At 39.5% G+C, this 19,754-nt stretch overlaps 1 long non-coding RNA gene across 1 annotated transcript; it reads right to left on the reverse strand.

Moving 5' to 3' along the window:
• Positions 1-1,638: 1,638 nt before the first annotated feature.
• LOC140236835 (uncharacterized) lies at positions 1,639-6,946 on the reverse strand. Its single transcript, XR_011901797.1, has 3 exons — positions 5,005-6,946; positions 4,213-4,358; positions 1,639-3,379 (listed from the first exon to the last, which is right to left on the reverse strand). It is a non-coding gene; the product is annotated as an uncharacterized lncRNA (long non-coding RNA).
• Positions 6,947-19,754: the final 12,808 nt, after the last annotated feature.

Here is a 19,754-nt window from a genome sequence, read left to right on the forward strand (position 1 = left end):
AAGAATTGCACTCTATCAATACCTTACCCGAAAACCGAATATAAGAAACGTTCCTTTTCGTACACCGGTAGCTCTCTTTTCAACAAACTCCCCATTGAAGTACAACTGTCTTCGTCATTGACTATATTTAAAACAAATTGTTTAAGATTTATCCGCATGCTTTAACTTTTCTCTTCCAATGAATCCAATAAGACCTCTTTTTTTTTTTTTTTTACATTGTCACACACACTAGACTTTTTTCTTTGTTTTGTTTGTGTTTATATACTATTCCCTTTTCTAAATCGTTAAGGTTTTAGTTTTTATGTATACATTTATAACATATGTGTAGTTAAGTTGATTTCTTTTGTTTGTTTATGTCACTGATCGGTAATTGTGTGAATCATGTTACTACAAATGTATTTGTTGTTTTATTTTGTGTATATACAGGGCGCCATTGTAAAGCAGTTAGCAAACTGAATGTGCCTACCCTGTATTGTTTTTAAAAGAAAACATGAATAAATAAATAAATAAATAAATCTTTTGCCCTCATACCTCTCCCCCATTAGTTCAGAGACTTTACATTACGCAGGAATATAATGCTCCTAACGCAATGTTCAAGCCAAAGTTCTAAAGAAAACCCAAAATACAAAAACGAATGTAATATATTGTCATCGTATTACCCATATTACATGAAAAGTTAAGGTTTTCCCAATTAAGTGTCGGCCATTTTGAAATTTGATCTTTTTAGTGTTTTTCTACAAAAGTCCCGGAGGGCTCCTACTCTAATATTGTTTAATAGTCCTCAAAGAACCCGTGTGAAAAAAAAAACAAAAACTGATACTTTTATCCGCCGTGTAATGGTAATTTCACTAAGCGACCTGACTATAACTTACGCAACAGTACATATATCATGTTATACACACTAAGAAATCAGGGTTCAAAATTGAACCTCTAGGCGTGATGCAATAGCAGCACCCCTTTTCCCTCAAAATTTGAACCCCTGTCTAGGGTTCAATTTTGAACCCCATAAAAATGAACCCTTTTCCCTCAAAATTTGAACCCCTGTCTAGGGTTCAATTTTGAATTCCATAAAAATGAACCCTCTGAGTTCAAAACTGATCCTCAAGGTTTATTTTTTGCACCCAGGCAGGTTAAAAATTGAACCTCTGAAGGATACATTGTTTAACCTGAAGGTTGTAAAAAGGTTCATTCTTCCACCCAAAAGGGTTAATTCTTGAACTTTTCAGATATCAAAATTGAAGCCTTTGCGGTGCATGTACGCTCCCTGGTTTTTATTTTTCCTCCTTAATGGGTTACATATATTATATATATATATATATATATATATATATATATATATATAATACATGTATTAAATAGACAATATATAATATACAATATTACATGCAATATTATATATATTATATATCCTGCTGAAATAATGCAGATGTTCAAGCTCAAAGTACAGCACAGTGTTCACAGTTGTTCAATCAAACACACACTCCTTAGCAATGCCAACACATACTCCTTAACAATGCCACCACCAATTCATTGTACATGCTGCTCATACTTCATGTTTGGCACACACTTTGTACAGAGAAATTAAAACATCTCTGCATCACAGATGATTACATTTCATGTTTGTTTAATAAAGTCTTGGGATGATGAAAAACGAGGAAAATTAAATAAAGAGAAAATCCCCATTTTCGTGCATTATCTAAGTACAGTTCATCATTTGGTACATACAAAATTGTCACTTTCATTTGTCAAGATGGATGCATTTCTGCATTCACACAAAAATGCACATGTATTGATTTTATAGGCTAGGTTTTTATCATTCAAAACAAAGATTAAGTCAAATCAAGTTTTTGCATTATAATGTAATACATGTACAATAGAAAAAGTTAAATACAATACATGTACATAACATATACTCATACAGTAATGAAATACAATGTATATTCAAATTTTGTAAATAAGGGAAAACAATATTCCCTGATGAAAAAAGAAATGTATCAAAGGTCTGTCATTATATCATCATTACATCATTTTATATCCCTATAAGAATTTCTTTATGACAAAAAATAAACAAAAATCTCCCCCAAGCAGAAGAAAAAAATGAAACATTTGCAATCCATGTGCGTTGTGCAAAAAAGTACACTTTTATCATTTAAAGAAAGCAGAGCTGTTAATTCCAGATGTTGCATGTGCAAGCAGTTACAACACAGTGAATTCAGGTAAAACAAATAAAACAGTCGAATAAAAAGTATACATGTACATTACAAAACCTTCATGGTTAGTTTCCACATGCATAGAAGGAAACAAAATGGCCACAATACTTTCCAGCTACATGTCTATGCAAATGAATGAAAATACTTCATAAATTAAAGATTATCTAGAAACCTTCAAAAAAGATAAAGATCATTAACAAGTGATCAAAGCACAGTACACAAATATTAGTAGGATTTCCGTGAACACATCTTTACATGGCTAATGTTTACATACAATAATTGTAAAGGTTAGTATCCTCACCTGTTACATAACAGATGGAAAAGAAGGATACCAAGTTTGCTGAAACTGCAATAAAATATATAATCAACACCACTAATACACACACACATGCAAATTGTGACAAGCAAAAAAGGAAAAAGGACCCCCCCCCCCCTCCTTCCTCTAACAGCATCCAATTAACCAAAAGTATGGGGATATGTCTATTCCATCGATATAGGGATGGCATTTGTAACTAGAATCACATTGTATATAGTACGAGATATGATAGAAGACAGAGGAACACTCAGAGATAATAGTACGATAGCACAGGCAGGATAGGAGAGGCATAAAACAGGAAGGTACAGGAATTGTCCAGCTTTATACAGAAAGCTTGAATGATACCACTGTACTACATTGTAATTCTCAGTGCTGGCTCAAGGCTAAAATTCATCTTCCACCCAAAACATCAAAATGCAGCTTATATTCATAAGCGAGAATGACAAGAAAACCAAACTACTCTATTATACCTGCAAGAATTTATATAACAACCTCGAGGATGATAGTACTGTACAAAGTGTCAGCATACAAAACAATACATTTTTTTTAGTGTTTTAGTCATTTAGGCAGAGGATGATACACAATGCAAAGCAGATACAAGTATTAACTCATCATCATACAAGTAGCCACAGGGTTGTAAATCTACAGTGATTTCTTTAAAATCATTCCATGAAGTGTTCTTCACAATATTACCTGCCAGTATTCTACATTGATTTTATGAAGACTATTTCAGACTGTAGTTGACTGCCCTGGACAAAGGTTTCATCATGGATGCATCTGTAGAACTGAGTGAAGTGGTAGCGATTCATTCCATGAAGACAGCAGAAGAAAGTGCCTCAGTCATGCAGAATACCTGGGGGAAAACAACAACAACAACAAAAGTGTTACACTCTCCTCTGTATAGTGATACAAAAATGTACAATATATCATACATTTATTGAGAAGATTAATTTCTGGGAAGAAGGAAAACACCAAATTGAACATTTCTATGGGTTGCACTTTCCTGACAAATCACAAGCACAACACACTCTACACACCCTCTTAAGCTTAAATTTGATTGTAGGGTAACAATCTCAAAACAATGCTATACTACATGTACAATGTAATTCTAGAACTTTAATAGACCATAAAATACACAAAATATATGCCAATGAAGAACAGGTGAAGTCAAAATTACTTGTGGGGGCCATCAACCCTCTCCATGAAAAAGGCCATACTGATCATGTACAGAGTTTTCACATTCAATGCAAAAATGCAGATTAACCTTGAACTGGGAACAACTGTTGATTGAGAGAAGAGAGATGACCAGTCCAGTCGTATACTGGGACAAATGTCTTGTCCAGGATCATCCTCCTTTTATGTTGATGCAGTGACTGCATCAGCAATTCAGTACAGCGTATTTGGCCCAGTATACACTGGACTCCTGTTATAATGAGGTCCTCGGGGCCTACAGTTTTCTTTCGTTTTATCAAAGTTTTGTTACAACCAAACAAGTAAACAATAAAGCAACAAATGTAGAGCCAATAACATTATGGCCTCAATTTCAATTTTGTTGTAACGTTATTTATTAGAACATGAGTGCACTGTGTGTATGTATAAAGATTGATGCATTAAAGATCTGAAAAAATCTGAACATACAATGCAAAAAAAAAAAAATGAGGCACAGCAGTTTCGTGATCAACTCACAGTATTGTTCTTTGGCAGATCCATTACAGGTCAGTTGCAGGTTAGGTGGCAGCGACATATGGCAGCAGACCTTTCCGCACTTTGCGAAATGTCGGCAAGGTTTATTTCTTCCTTGGCGTTGTAGTGTTGCGATTCCTGCGTTAAATCTATTAAGTACAAAAGTAAACCAAATACATGGTATGTCATCTTTGATAATCCAACTAAAAAACAACAGTAATGTAGAGCTGTGCAAGAAAGAATTGGATGCTATACATATGGCCACAGGAACCAGGGGGACTCGGGGCCCCTACTTTTTCAGCACCATACAAAGGAAAACATTATAAGGTGTCCCCACTTCGGGTCCCAATCCCCCCCCCCCCAACTTTCTTTACCCGAAAGTGTGTAAGTGGCACTAGAAAGAAATACATGTAGATAAAAACCTCGAAGTGTGAGCACCATAAGGATCTGTTTTTGCGCTGAATACTTTTTTGTTTTGTTTTGTCGGTGTTTTTTTTTTTTTGCTTGTAAGCTGAAACCTGGAAGTGGCACCAGAAGTTGCATTCGCGGCCTTTTTTTTTTTTTTTGCTTGTTAGCTCATGAAACTAGGAAGTCCCCCCCCCCTTTTGAAAACCTTCCGCCAACAGTGATACAAAGACTCTGCATGGCATACTGCAATTAATCTTACAAGATTAACCATTCCATCTTTGCAACTCTTCCAGATAATTAATGCTGCATTTGCAACATTCATAAGAAAACAGTTTTTATATCAAAGGGAACAAATGTGCATTTTCCTGGCCTGCAGAGAAAACTCACCTTTGCCTTGGTGTCACAAGTAGAGAAGAAGCTTTGACATCAGGTTTCATACCGAGAATACTCCCAGGGAGTAGGATGCAATTCAGCGCAGCATAGTCCATAATGAAACAAACAACATCCTTCATTCGCTGTAAGGACAAGGATGCTTCAAACACCTTTGACCTGAAGAAAGAAAGAAAGAAAGGGGAAAAAGAAAGAAACTTGCAATGACAACACAGAAATTTGAATTTATATTGAACTGTTCATGTGCAGTAGGCCCTATAACAAATCTGCAGGTAACAGTGCCGTCAATGCAATACAAAGCACAAGGGTCTGAGTAACGTACATTTGTTGTACCAATTGTAACCTCAAATTTACCACCACCCACCAGTTTAATATGTAGATCAATGATGTCTGCACAGCGCATGGCGATGTCAATAGGCTATTATATAGATTGCCCACACTTAATACTAGTCTGCTACATAACTTACAACACTGCTGGCAACTTGTATTTTCACCTCGAAATCAGTATAATTTGACTGTTGTTCACCATGTCCATAGATATAGAGTGTATACATGTAATGTAGATCTACTTGAAATATCTCTTCTTTGTTTTTTGTTTTTTTGGTGTGTTTTTTTTTTTTTTTTTTTTTTTTTTTTTTGATAATCAGTACCGGTATCATCAGCTTCACACCCTTGCCACACTGACACAGCTAAACCTTTTTAGTCTAGCTAGTCGGCCACTACATACCGTACAGGAAACTTTTGTACTCAGTCTGCACTGTGTACTGTAATTGGTACTAACTGCGGCACTGTACAACCAAACCCAAGTAAGAAGGAATTTCTTTCATACTGATGATTACTAGCTGTACCTCCTCTGCCTTAGTACAGTTTGATGCACATTCTCTCATTCAGTGTTTCAATCACCGGTATCCCTCCGTATCATGTCACCGCGGACCGCGACTCTCACACAGCTTATCATGCAGACTGTATCAGGGTACAGGGGCATGCAGATATATGACTAGTGACAGTGCGCGATCGAGTCTTAGTCCCATACACAGTTGTAAAAGAGCCCGAACGCTTCGAGTTCGGGTAGGTCGCAACAGTTAGCTTACTGACTCTGTAGACTGTACAGTAAGTCAGTCTCGACTGTCTCATAAGCACATGCAATAGAAGACAAAACAGTATCACAAATCACTATACATTAAACTACCATTAGATTAAACAATGCAAACTGGTTTGCCTTATTTCTTGTCGATCCCTAAATGGCAGTAGTATAGTAACCGTAAAAAGGCCCGTATTACTCCCCATTACTGCATTAGGTCATGTGATTTTACATACAGTGTATTAATACACGCGTGAACGTGGTAACAAAGAACGGCACGACAAACGATTGAAATTATTACCGAAGAAATGAAAGATCTAGCCGCACAGAAGCGCAACCCAAATAAGTCATGATTTGTGATCATTTACTCACCTTAATCTTGTATAAATCAGCAAGTCTTGCAACGAGAAAGCCCCGCTTCAATGCAATTGCATGGGAGTTCTAGAACGAATGGAAGTGAACTGTGGCGACGCTTTGCTTTGTGACACGTATGTACACATAGCTAGCTCGCTGTATGCGGTGGCGATGCGAGCTTACAAAAAAACGGAGCCTCGATCGTCTTCTCTGATGTGATTGGTTAATTTCCGGGATTGGCGTGTTAGTCTTTGCTCACGTACTGTTTATGAAACTGGCACGAACAAAAAATGCTATATCATTTTATCAAACACCAACAAACATCTTTATATTGATTGATTTGCAATCTTAAAGATGAACATCATCCACAATTCAAATCACTACTGATACTGCATTACAAATCCTAACATGTTTGAACGCAACAGTATGATCTAGATTTTTGTAGCAGACTAACTCTTCTATTTGGAGGTTCAAAAATTAATCTTTCTCAAAAGTGAACCCCTTTCGGAGTAAATAGCACCCATAGAAGTTAAATATTTAACCCTAGTCCACGCAAGGGTGCATTGGGTCAAACTCAACCCCAAATTGAACCCTGATTTCTTAGTGTGTATAAAGAAATATCAAAATTCAGCATTTTCACCCTAAAAATCGAAAAATTAAAGAGGGCTCCTACTCTAATATTGTTTAGTAGTCCTATAACCGTGTGAAAAAAAAATGATGCTTTTATCCGCCGTGTAATGGTAATTTCACTAAGCGACCTATTACTTACGCAATACAATATATATATGATATCATAAAGAAATATAAAAATTCAGCATTTTCACCCTAAAAATCCAAAATTAAAGAGGGCTCCTACTTTAATATTGTTTAACAGTCCTAAAGGAAACCGTGTGAAAAAAAAATGATGCTTTTATCCGCCGTGTAATGGTAATTTCACTAAGCGACCTGACTATTACGCAATACAATATATATATGATATTATAAAGAAATATAAAAATTCAGCTTTTTCACCCTAAAAATCTCAACATTCCAGTGGGCTCCTACTCCAATATTGTTTAATAGTCCTAAAGGAATCCGTGTGAAAAGAAAAAAAATATGCTTTTATCCGCCGTGTAATGGTAATTTCACTAAGCGACCTGCCCTACTTACTCAATACAGTATATATATCATAATTATTATAAAGAAATATCAAAATTCAGCATTTTCACCCTAAAAATCAAAAAATTCCAGAGGGCTCCTACTCTAGTATTGTTTAATAGTCCTAAAGGAATCCATATGCCAAATTTGATGCTTTTATCCACCGTGTAACGGTAATTTCACTAAGCGACCTGACTACATGTACTAACACTGGTGAAAGTTTCATGCTGTAGTCAAAATTTGCACAATTTTCGGCTTATCTGCTCAACTAATAGATTAGTGCAAGGTCACTTTTTCCTTCCATGTACTTTGTCGTTTTTATTGGATAAATTGGTTTTAGAATTATTTTCAATCTGCACTTGAATTTAAGATCAAGTGGCAACTTTCATAAATCTCGTCTGCGAACATAAATTGTGTCTTTTTTTAATCTATCTCTTCACCCACTCTGCAGGCTCAAGCAACAACAACAAAAAAAGATTTGTATGAAAAATCCTGGTATATCGGATAATGTCGGAAACAGAAACGAAGGTTGAATTTGTAATTCTTCAGTCATCAACATATTTATATTTTGGCTGTCGAAGAAACATAATCTGAGTCGAAAAGTCTATTTCTCAATCGAGCTGAATTGATCTACATTCATGCGAGGTTTGCATCATCTCATTGTTTCTAACATACACACACTGCTGAACATCGTAGGCCTGATTTGTGACATTTGCATCGAAACGTTCTGCATTGCTTTCGCATGCACATGAAATCATCTCAAGGCAACTTTGCAGGATTAGAGCTAGATACATTAGTTGTACAGGCTGTAGGCCAGATCAAAACGTTCTCACCCATTGTCTACTTGTGAAGAAAGATCAGGTCCGGCACAATGGGCCGGTTTTTCTTCTTCTTCTTCTTTTTTATGCCTCCGCCACGAAGTGGTGCCGGAGGCATTATGTTTTCGGGTTGTCCGTCCGTCCGTCCGTCCGTCCGTCCGTCCGTCCTTCCGTCCGTCCGTCCGTCCGTCCGTCCGTCCTTCCGTCCGTCCGTAATGAATTTTGTGGACAAGGTAACTATCAAAACCTGTTGAGGTATCCTAATGAAACTTGGCATGTATGTGTATTAGGGGGTGAAGTTGTGCCTATCAACTTTTGGGTGCACATGCTCAAGATCAAAGGTCAAAAGGTCAAGGTCAAATACATAAAATTTCACTATTTCCACCATATCTATTGAATGCCTGAAGATATATTCTTGAAACTTAGTGTATACATGTATTACCCAATTAAGATTCTCTGGTGAAAGTTTGCGTCATGAGGTCAAAGGTCAAAGGTCAAAAGGTCAGGGTCAAATACATAAAATTTCACTATTTTCGCCATATCTATTGAATGCCTGAAGATATTTTCTTGAAACTTAGTGTATACATGTATTACCCAATTAAGATTCTCTGGTGAAAGTTTGGGTCATGAGGTCAAAGGTCAAAAGGTCAAGTGAAAATATCAAAACTTCTTTTTTTTTCTCCGTGCCTTGGAAAATTGTTCAAGGTATCTTCATGGAACATAGTATATACATGTACTGACTGGAAGTGATTATCTAGAGAATGTAGGGTTCATGGGGTCAAAGGTCAGGGGTCAAAGGTCAAGTGCAACACTTCAAAATTTTACTATTTCCCTCATATTTATGCAATACCAGCAGGGTTATTATTTTTTTACACTTGGTGTATGCATGTGTAACCTAATAGAAATTCTCTGGAAAGTTTTTTTTTTCTTCTTTTTTTGCCTCAAAGGTCAAAAGGTCAAAGATCAAGTGAAAGTGCTGAACTAACTTTTTCCTCCATATCTCGAAGTGGCTCAAGTTATCTTGAAACTTAGTACATATTATGCATGTTCTACCTGAAAGTGATTATCTTATGAATTTTAGGGTCAAGGGCCAGATGAAAATGGTAACAATTTACTATTCAATTCAGAAATTGCACTTTTTCTCCACACCTGTACCTTGAAAATTACTCAATGCCTAAATGTATGAATGGGTCAAAGTCAAGTTAAAGTCCTTAAATCCCTAGATACATGCTCTCCTATTCATCCAATTAAACTTAGGTCAAGGAAGGTGAACATTCAACACATTTGTGACAAACTTGTCATTTCAATATTTTGCCAATTTTGTGAAAATATAATCATAGATTGTCCACATGTACTATCTAGACCTATTGGGAAAATCATGCATTATGGCGGAGGCATACCAGTCGCCAAAGCGACATTTCTAGTTTATAAAGGAGTATTGTTGAACTGCTTCCGCGAGCGCTCAGTTTACTTTGGTCAGTAAAATGGCGGAACATATTTTGCTCGAAACGAGCTTGTGTGATGCATCTTTTAAATTGAATATAGTTTATTTTTTTAATAAAGACGACTGAAAACAACCATGTTCTTGGACTCGCACAAGCAGGATTCTTGATGATTGTGAGTCCTTGATGACTTGATTTAAGAGTGCTACTGTCAGTATCAGTCTGGCAGAAAAAGCACAACTCCAGTATCTACGGAAGAAGGCCTCGTTAAGGTAGCTTTCGGATCGATGTTATCTCTCAAAGAAACATAAGTATAACTTCATATTCGCAAGGTGGTGGAAAACTCGGGTCCTCCATAGAAAGATCCATTTCCTAATTCTTTGGCAGAAATTCAAGTGACAACATGAATATTCTAAAAGCATACTAGATTAGAGGGGAATTCCAGATGATTTTCATAATTTCACATCATGTAGTACATAAATCAACAGCTCCATGTATAGATTTGTGGAATTTATTGTGGTTCTTGAGTAGAGAAACAATACTTTGAAAAACCTTAGACGAATTACACTGAACAAGGATGATGACATAGGAGGCTCACAGTACCGGTCATATTTTAGAAATGTAGCAGTGTAATTCCATTACAATACCGCTTGCTTGCGAGTTCACCTGTGTATAATCTATACATGCCTTCTTCTTTTGTGCTGCTTCCTTGAGCCCCAACTCGAGCATTCTTATGGTTACTCTGCCATGTCATCATCCTTGTTCATTGCAGTTTGTTGTAAATCTTGAAAATATTCTTATTCTTCATCCCGATTATAATAAATTCTGAAACTCTGTCCTCAGCATAAATAATTCATAGTTGTTCAAATGTAAAAATCTGAAAATCATCCGGAGGTCTCCTTTAAGCATATAGGCGTAATGAGAAGTAAAATGGTCCCATTTACGTCTGATACGAAATATAATCTTCTATATGTAACATGGCTCCTAATGAATATTCAGTATTCATCAGTTCTTACAAACCACTGGCCCTTAGAGCTATTTAGAGGGTTTTTTTTTTTTTTTTTGCTAAGAATGTCATTTCTTTGAAATGAATCACACTTGGTGACATATATCATACGTCAGACAAGGGAGAGTGGCTGAAATGCATCAATACCTGCATGGTGGTTATCACTGGCGGCATGTTATCCACGTATATTGAAAACAAAACAAAAAGGACCAGGAAGGTGTAAACCCCTTATTTCGCAGATTACACTGGCCGAGGCAATTTCAGAGTTCAAGATGTCTTGGAAGTTGACTAAGTTACATTCTTATAACAGATGTATATAGGAGGATCAGTAAGATATTTTAGGTAGATGTGTGCAACGCGTCTTTTTTTTTTTTTCATTTCTTCTCCTTCTCCGTCTGGGAAGGAACCTTCCCAGACTCAAGCTATTGTGATTCCAGTGATAAAGAAATCCTCATGTGACAAGGACATCCTCAAGAACTACCGACCAGTTTCCAATATCGAGTTCAGATCCAAGATCATTGAACGTGTAGTCACATCTCAGCTTGTTCAATACATGGACGAGTCTCATCTCTCCGAGTTCTTTCAGTCGGCCTATAAGAGTAACCATAGCTGCGAAACAGCCCATCTCAAAGTACAAGATGATATCCTTCGCAGCATCGACAAAAGGAAAGGAGTTATGCTGGTAATGCTTGACCTGTCAGATGTGTTCGATACAATCGATCATGAAATTCTGCTCGATCGCTTACACAACACCTTTGGTATCAAAGGTTCAGCTCTACAGTGGATGGCTTCTTACCTCACAAATCGAAGGAGTCGTGTCTGCGTGTCTGGTCACTTGTCTAGGGAGTGTACTTCAGTGGTTGGTATTCCACAGGGATCTGTAATTGGGCCCCTATTGTTCACAATATATACCAGTCCTCTTGAAAATCTTCTTCGTGCTGAAATTGTTAAGCATCATATGTATGCAGATGACGTGCAAATCTATCTTGAGTTTGACCCCAGTGACCCTCCAGTCTTTGAACTCACTCTGAATGCACTGTCCAGATGTGTGGGTAAAGTGCAGGAATGGATGACTGTGAACAAACTGAAACTCAATGAAGAGAAAACAGAGTTTCTTATTCTTGCCTCCCAACGCCCAAACTTGCTCTTGGTACAACTCATCTCTCCATCTGATCATGTGCGCAATCTTGGAGTTATCTTTTCCTCTGATGCAAAGATGAGCAGGCATGTTTCACAGATCTGTAAGTTAGCTAACTACTACATCAGAAATCTGTGGAGGATCAGAACATTTATTGATGCTTCTACTTGTCACGCAGCAGTCCGTGCATTGGTCTTATCGCGACTCGACTACTGTAATGCTCTTCTTGGCGGAATCAATCAGGCTGATGTGGATCGCTTACAGAGAGTTCAGAATGCTGCCTCTAGACTAGTGTACCATGTTCGTTCACGTTCTCATGCCACTCCTCTAATACGTCAACTCCACTGGCTGCCAGTCAAAGCAAGAATATCCTTCAAGCTTCTACTGGTCTACAAAGTAGCCAACAATAGAGCTCCAGAGTACATTGGGGAGTGTCTGGTACGACACTCTCACTCTAGGCGCACTCGTCTTTCATCATCCGTTACCTTTACTCAACCACACACCAAAAAACTAGCTGGCGATGCAGCTTTCTCTTCTTCTGCTCCTAGGCTGTGGAATAAGCTCCCTCCTCTTCTCAAATCATCACCAACACTTGATCATTTCAAACAAAACTTGACGACTTATTTATGTTGATGTCCCTATATGTGCACTGGACTTATACTATCGCTGCCTGGTATTTTTTTATATATCTTATCTCCTATGGCGACCAGGGATGACATGTCATAGCGCTTTGCATCCAGTGGAAAAGGCGCTCTATAAATGTCTATTATTATTAATATTCACTGCTATGCTAACATCGTTTTATCATGATAAGGCGTCAGAGTGGCAAAAGATCGCAAAGTCTTCGCGATCTTTTGTTGTCCGGTCACACTGGCAAGAGATCGAGAAGTTTGGCGGGGATGGCATAATAAAATGAAATATCCCTAGCTGTAGTGGGAAGTTTCACGGAAAGTTTGCAGACACACGCACTTGAAATATTTCAAGATCTTAAAGATTGCGATATTGAACGTTTCGATATTTTGCCAATCTCACCGCTCCTTTTGAGATCTTGGAGATAGCGATCTCAAACTTCTGGATCTTTTTCCAGTGTGTGATTGCGAATATTCTACAAGCTTAACTTTCCAATTGATCCTTCTCCAGTATTAAAGAATTGGGTTCCTAACTCGAATTCTATGAAAAAAAAAAAAATCCAAAAGGTCCTTTTTAGAGGATTTGAAAAATAAAATCCCAACGGGGTATAAAGGCTCTTGAATGAACTGAATGCACATAAAACTCATATGATTTACATACCAATTACAATATTTGCATTTATTTTGATACCACTGAGAAGGGATTCTGGTTTTCATCTAGCCCTCAGAACCTTGAAGTGTACATATCTAGTGGTTTTAACTTCCCTCTCAAGAAAAAAAAATTATAAAAACTACTCTTCCAGTGTCAATATATATTTATCTGCATATTTCAGTCCTAATTTGAATATTATAAAAGAAATAAACTATTTACCACCTGAGAAACGTTTATCTCTCAAAAATGTCAAATCACTTTTTTTCCGGCTCGTTTGCAAAAGAAAAAAAAAACTAGAAAATGCGTGTCTCAAACTGACAATTTCTGTGGCTGGGTAGTCATTTTGTTTATGCAAATTAGATGGTCAAGATCGGTGAATTTCGCTTGGGAACCGCAGTTTTCCTAACCCTCAAAACCTTAAAGTCTACATATCTAGTGTTTAACTTGCCTCTCCAGAAACTTCGGAAAAGAATGTTAAAAATTACTCTTTCAGTGTTACTGTATATCTATATGCATATCAAAATTTCAGTGCTAATTTGCATAATCATGAATACAATATACTATTTACCACCTGAGAAACGTTTGCTCCTTAGAAAGTTCATTCCATTCCATGTACAAAAATTTCAATTTTTTTTTTCGAGCTCGTTTGCAAAGAATTTCTAGGAAATGCGTGTCCGAAACTGACAATTTCTGTGGCTGGGCAGCTATTTTGTTTATGCAAATAGATGGTCAAGATCGTTGAATTTTGCCTGGGAACCGGAGTTTTCCTAACCCTACAAACCTTAAAGTCTACATATTTAGTGTTTAATTTGCCTCTCCAGAAAGAAAAAATTTAAGAGTTACTCTTCCAGTATTGATTTATATCAATATATATCAATATATATACATATATATATATATATATATTGATTTATATCAATATATATCAATATATATATATATATATATATGTATTGATTTATATCAATATATATCAATATATATATATACGATACATATACATATTTATCTGCAGATTTCAGTCGTTATTTGCACAATTTTGAATGAATTATACTATTTACCACCTGAGAAACGTTTCTCCCTCAAATTGCTCATTCCATTCTCTGTACAAAGATTTCATATCACATTCTTCTAACTCGTTTGCAAAGAATTTGTCAGAAATGCGTGTCTGAAACTGACAATTTCTGTGGCTGGACAGCCATTTTGTTTATGCAAATTAGATAGTCAAGATCGGTGAATTTCGCTTTGGAACCGGATTTTTCGGATTCAGCATACTCAAATGAGGCAAAAGAGACCGATTCCCAACTTTTACTCAAAAATGCCTCTTACACCTTTTTAGAGAGTCCCTTTTCAGAAATCCCACTAGACCAGAATACTCAGAAGTGAGTATCTTATTTACTAGCGTAGCCATACTTACCCATCCCAATTTTACAATTGCTATTCGTCCCCTCAACGCGAATAGCCACCGGTAATTTCTTTGCATTTTCCCTTTAAGCCCCTGAGAACCGAAGCGGGAAACCCCGCCAGGGGCCTATATAAGCAGCCCTCGCGCTGCGCCCTTCCTCTTTCGTACCCCTTAACCAAGTGGTGAAATTGCCACCGGGGAGGAGGGAGGGTTCATGGGTAAGTATGGCTACGCTAGTAAATAAGATACTCACTTCTGAGTATTCTGATTTACGGCGCTTTGCCATACTTACCCATCCCAATTTTACAATTGCTAGATTCCAACGGATATTTATAGGAGGGTAGGCAATACACCACTGACAAATTTTCGTTACTACTGGTTTCACCTACCATTTCTTGTCTTTCAAGTCCGCGTTAGACCTGAGAGGGGCACGATAACACTGCTTTTGCAAATTCTGTCCCTTGGCTTATTACATCAGAAAGGTAGTAAGAGATAAATGTGTTTGGGGTAGCCCAGTATGCTGCTTGCAAGATTTCTTCTAGAGATACGCCCTTAAAGAGGGCCCATGATGCTGCTACTCCTCTCGTGTCATGGGCTCTAAGCGATTCTGAGGATAAAGTTTCGTCCCCTCCTGCCTTTATCCCTCGCACTATCCATCGGGAAATTGTGTCTAAGGAGGCTGGGCCGTGGGGTTCAGTTGAACTGACAAACAACTGTTTAGATTTACGGATCTTTTCGGTGCGATTAATGTACCATTTAAGGGCTCGTACGGGGCACCAAAGTCTGTCCTCTGATACTGACGAGAATGCTTTCATAGTTGGAATTACTACCTCACAAGGTTTTGAAGATTCTCTCTGATTTTTGGCTATAAAGCCCGGTTTCGGGATCATACGAACTCTGTCCTTTTCCCAGCGAATGTGACCTGATTCGATTGTGAGGGCATGGACCAAACTACGTCTCGCACCTGTCGCTATGGCTAGGAGAAATACCGTCTTTACTGACAAATCAAGCAAGGAAGCCTTGTGCATTGGTTCGAATGGAGCTTTAGTAAGTCCCCGTAGGACGCTGGGCAGGCTCCACCTGGGACATAGAACTCGCCGAGGGGGATGCTGTAGGAAGAAAGCTCTGGTTAGTCTACACAGAAATCTGCAATTGGATACTGTTTCTCCGTTACTAAAACCTGTGTGGATAGCTCCGATAGCTGATCTGTACCCTCTAATTGTGGAGATACTAAGTCCCTCATCAAATAGTAAGAGTAAGAAATCTGCTATCTTACCTAGAGGGGCTGAGGTTGGATCAATCTGCCTGTTGTCACACCATGTGTAGAATTGTTGCAGTCTTGAATCATAAGTGTTCCTTGTGGAGGGTCTGAGAAATCTAGCAGCCATATTGGCAGCCCTTTCTGAAAGGCCTGCGTCTTCTGCGCTTCTCCTGAAATGGGCCAGAGTGTCAGGCTTAGTTTCCCGGGATTCGGGTAATACGTCTGTGTACCTGGTTGTTTCAGTAGGTCTTTCTTTGCTGGGAGCGTTCTGGGGATGTCTACGAGCAGTTTCGTCAGACGTGGGAACCATGGTCTTCGAGGCCACCGTGGGGCAATAGGGAAGATTGTTGCGTTGTCCGTTATTACCTTCTCGAGCACTTTCGGGATCATTGAGAATGGTGGGAAGGCGTAACCTAACATCCCTTTCCACGACGTCGAGAGTGAGTCTATTGCAAAGGCTTGTGGGTCGTGATGTTTCGTGCAATATATGGGAAGTTGTTTGTTTAGAGAGGATGCAAACAGGTCGATCTGAGACTGCGTTATATCGATTACTCTGTGCGCTATTTCCCGATTGAGTTGCCATTCGTTGGGGAGATACTTCCCGCGGGATAGAAAATCTGCTATGTAGTTCTCCTTCCCGGGTATGTGGCATGCTTTCAGAGAGATGTTGTGTTTTAGACACCATTCTAAGATCTGCACTGTCAGGCTGCAGAGGGTTGGGGATCTTGTGCCCCCTTGCCTGTTTATGTACGACACTACTGTCATGTTGTCTGACTTTATCAGTATGCATCTGCTCGTTATTTGTGTTTGGAATTCTCTCAGTGCCAGCTGGACTGCTTTCATTTCCAGTACGTTTATGTGCAGCTTTGCTTCTTCTCTCCCCCAACATCCCGAAATTTTCTTGTCTGAGATGTAAGCTCCCCAGCCCTGGAGAGATGCATCTGTCGTTATTGTCAAAGAGGGGGAGGGGTTCCTCGTTGGTTTCCCTTTGTGTAGTACACGAGAATTTATCCACCTCTGTATTGCAGTTGCGACCTCTGGTGATAGAGGGACTAGTTTGTCGAGGGGATGATATCTGGGTCGGTAATGTTTCAGCAGGTGAAGTTGGATGGGTCGCATTAGCATCCTGCACATATGTACCACGTCTACCAGACTCGACAAGAGACCTAAGAAGGTTAGCCACAGTCTTGCCTTCGACTTTGTTGTCGACAGTAGTTTCTTGCCTATTGTCATTACTCTCTCTACTCTGTGTTCCACTGGGTAGGCTACTAGCCGGGGTATGGACAGTTTGGCCCCTAAGAACTCTGGGTCTGTTGTTGGTGTAGTGTTCGACTTCCTCAAGTTGATTATGAATCCCAGATGGGTGGCTAGGTCTATTGTCATTTTCAGGTGGGCAGTGATTATCTCGTGGGATGGGGCCAAAATGAGCCAATCGTCTAGGTAGCAGAATAGAGTGACTCCTCTTCTTCTGAGTTCTCCTGCTAGGATTCTGATTAATCTTGTAAAACTTCTTGGCGCCGATTTTAGTCCGAATGGTAGGGCTTTGAATTGAAAGTACCTGTTGTTTACTGAGAATCCTAGCAAGCGTTGGCTGTCGTGATCGATGGGAATGTGATAGTAGGCGTCTTTCAGATCTATCGTAACTGCGAGGTCTGTGGGTTTTACGGTTGGGAGGATTGTGGATAGGGTTTCCATTTTGAAGGTTTGGTTGGATAGAAATTTGTTCAACTTTTTTAGGTTCAGTACCATCCGAAATCCCCCCGATCGTTTTGGGGCGAGGAACACTGGAGATAGGATTAATGGGGAGTCTCGTGTTACCTCATCTATTACTTGTTTTTGCAGTAGGGTGTCTATTTCCTGAAGGAGAGCTGTTCTTTTTTCTGGGTCTTTGGGTAGGGGAGTTTTCTGGTAGATCTTTATCTGTTCTGCGGGAGTGATTAGCTGAGGGGCGTAGCCTGTCTGGACAATAGCTATGGCCCATTTGTCTTGAGAGATGTCTTCCCATTCTTTTCCGAACCACTGTAGTCTCCCCCCGACTAGTATTTGATTGTTGATTTGGAGCAGATCTGGGTCTAGATAGTCAGAATTGTGGTCTAGGGTCTCGTGATCCCCTTGCACTCTTGTGCACACTTTGTGAGAAGAAGGGTTGAGGTCTTTTGTCACCTTTGCCTCCATGCCATGTAGCCCTTTGGCCACGAAAATTGTCCTGTGGATTACTATAGTGCTAGTAGTGGGTCTACTCTGTCTGCCCGTGTAGGGGGCATCACGCCGATACTGACGGCGGTAGGCTGGCACTCTGTCTTGGTTCGAGAAGTTTGCCTGATGTCTACCAGTACTGATGAAGGGCCTAGTAGGCTTGTATGTAGGTCTAGACAACTTGTATATCGTCTTATCGGCTGTAGTGCTAGCGGTGATATTCTCATCGAGGATGGACTGGAACTTACCACTGAAAAGGTCCTTTCCCTCGGTCTCGACTTTCATGAGGGCTTTTGCTGCATCTCTGTCTAATTGCAGACCCTCTATCACCTTCTCCCGTCGTAGCCGTGTGCAAAGGAGGGCAGTACGTGTCGCCTGTTCGTACTGGATGTCTGCCACCTTTGATAGCATGTCCCCGATTTTTTCTTTGTCTTGTTCTTCGACGCCAAGTCTTTCCGCTTCTAGGAAGGCGGTTGTGAGGTAACCTTGGTATATCGCAAGTCGCATTGACGCTCTAGCTGAAGCATCGATGGCTGACAGATGCCATTCGCTATTTCGGAAGTTGCGTGATCGCAGGCTATTCGCATTGCCCTGCTTTTTCACACTCGCATCGCCAACGCGAAAAGCTACGTCTGGGACTGACGGGGTAGTGAGAAACTTTTCGTGGTCGTCTTCCGCGATTCGATAGTTTTGATTTACTTCTTTCGAGCATATTTTCATTTGTGTACGCTGTTGGTCTAGCTTTTTGAAGCAGTCTTTGTACGGGGCATCCATCTTAACTGCGCTTTTCTTCGCGTTTTGTGTGTCCCCGAGTGTAGAATGTATACGGAAGATCGACTTCTCTGTTTCTTTTGCCTGCTCGCTGGCGGCCAGCTGAGGGCAGTATTTGGTCAGAATGTACGCTGCAGACGTTGTGTCATCGTTGTCATCGGGCGCAGCACTGGTACGTGATGTCAAGCGAGCGGTGCGTGCCGCAACCCTAACGGGGTTAATAGGTTCACTTTCTGATACAGAGTCCGCTAGTTCGTTCTCTGGGACGTGATTTCCCTTCACCAAAGTGTAGCGGGCTGTGTTAACACTATTTCCCGATTCCGAGAATGAGCTAATAGAGCAATCTCTCCAATTTCTGGCGCGGCTAGAAATGCGTGGCCGATGGTAATCGAGATCTGAATCAGACTCTCCCATGATTGAAATTTCTGCGTCTCTGTCCTTCTCTCGACGTTCTCCGCTAGGATTGTTTTCGCGGGCTGCCCGAGATCGCGACTGCGTGTAATAGCTAGTGCGAATATGGGATCGGGAGGGTCTACCTAGGCTCGAATCGTAGTTTTCCTCGCCAGTTACGTCTAGTGGATCTGGGTCGGGGAAGGTCGATACCCCTCCCGAGGAGCGTGGCTGCCTCGTTTCCTTACCCGCTACAGCGGAGGCAGTCTCGATGGAGGTTCAAAACCACTAAATATGTACAATTTAGTGAAATACTTGTCGCAATAGTTTTACCAAAGAAAAAATAAAGGAAGGACCGATTGTCGTAAGTTTCGGGTAATAGTTATCGTTAGTACATTGTTAACTAGAACTGCCGAGAATTTGAACATCCAATTATGATTCTTTCGGAAGTTATGCATTCATAAAGA

This window comes from Diadema setosum, chromosome 13 (genome assembly GCF_964275005.1).
Source record: "Diadema setosum chromosome 13, eeDiaSeto1, whole genome shotgun sequence".
NCBI lineage: Eukaryota > Metazoa > Echinodermata > Echinoidea > Diadematoida > Diadematidae > Diadema > Diadema setosum.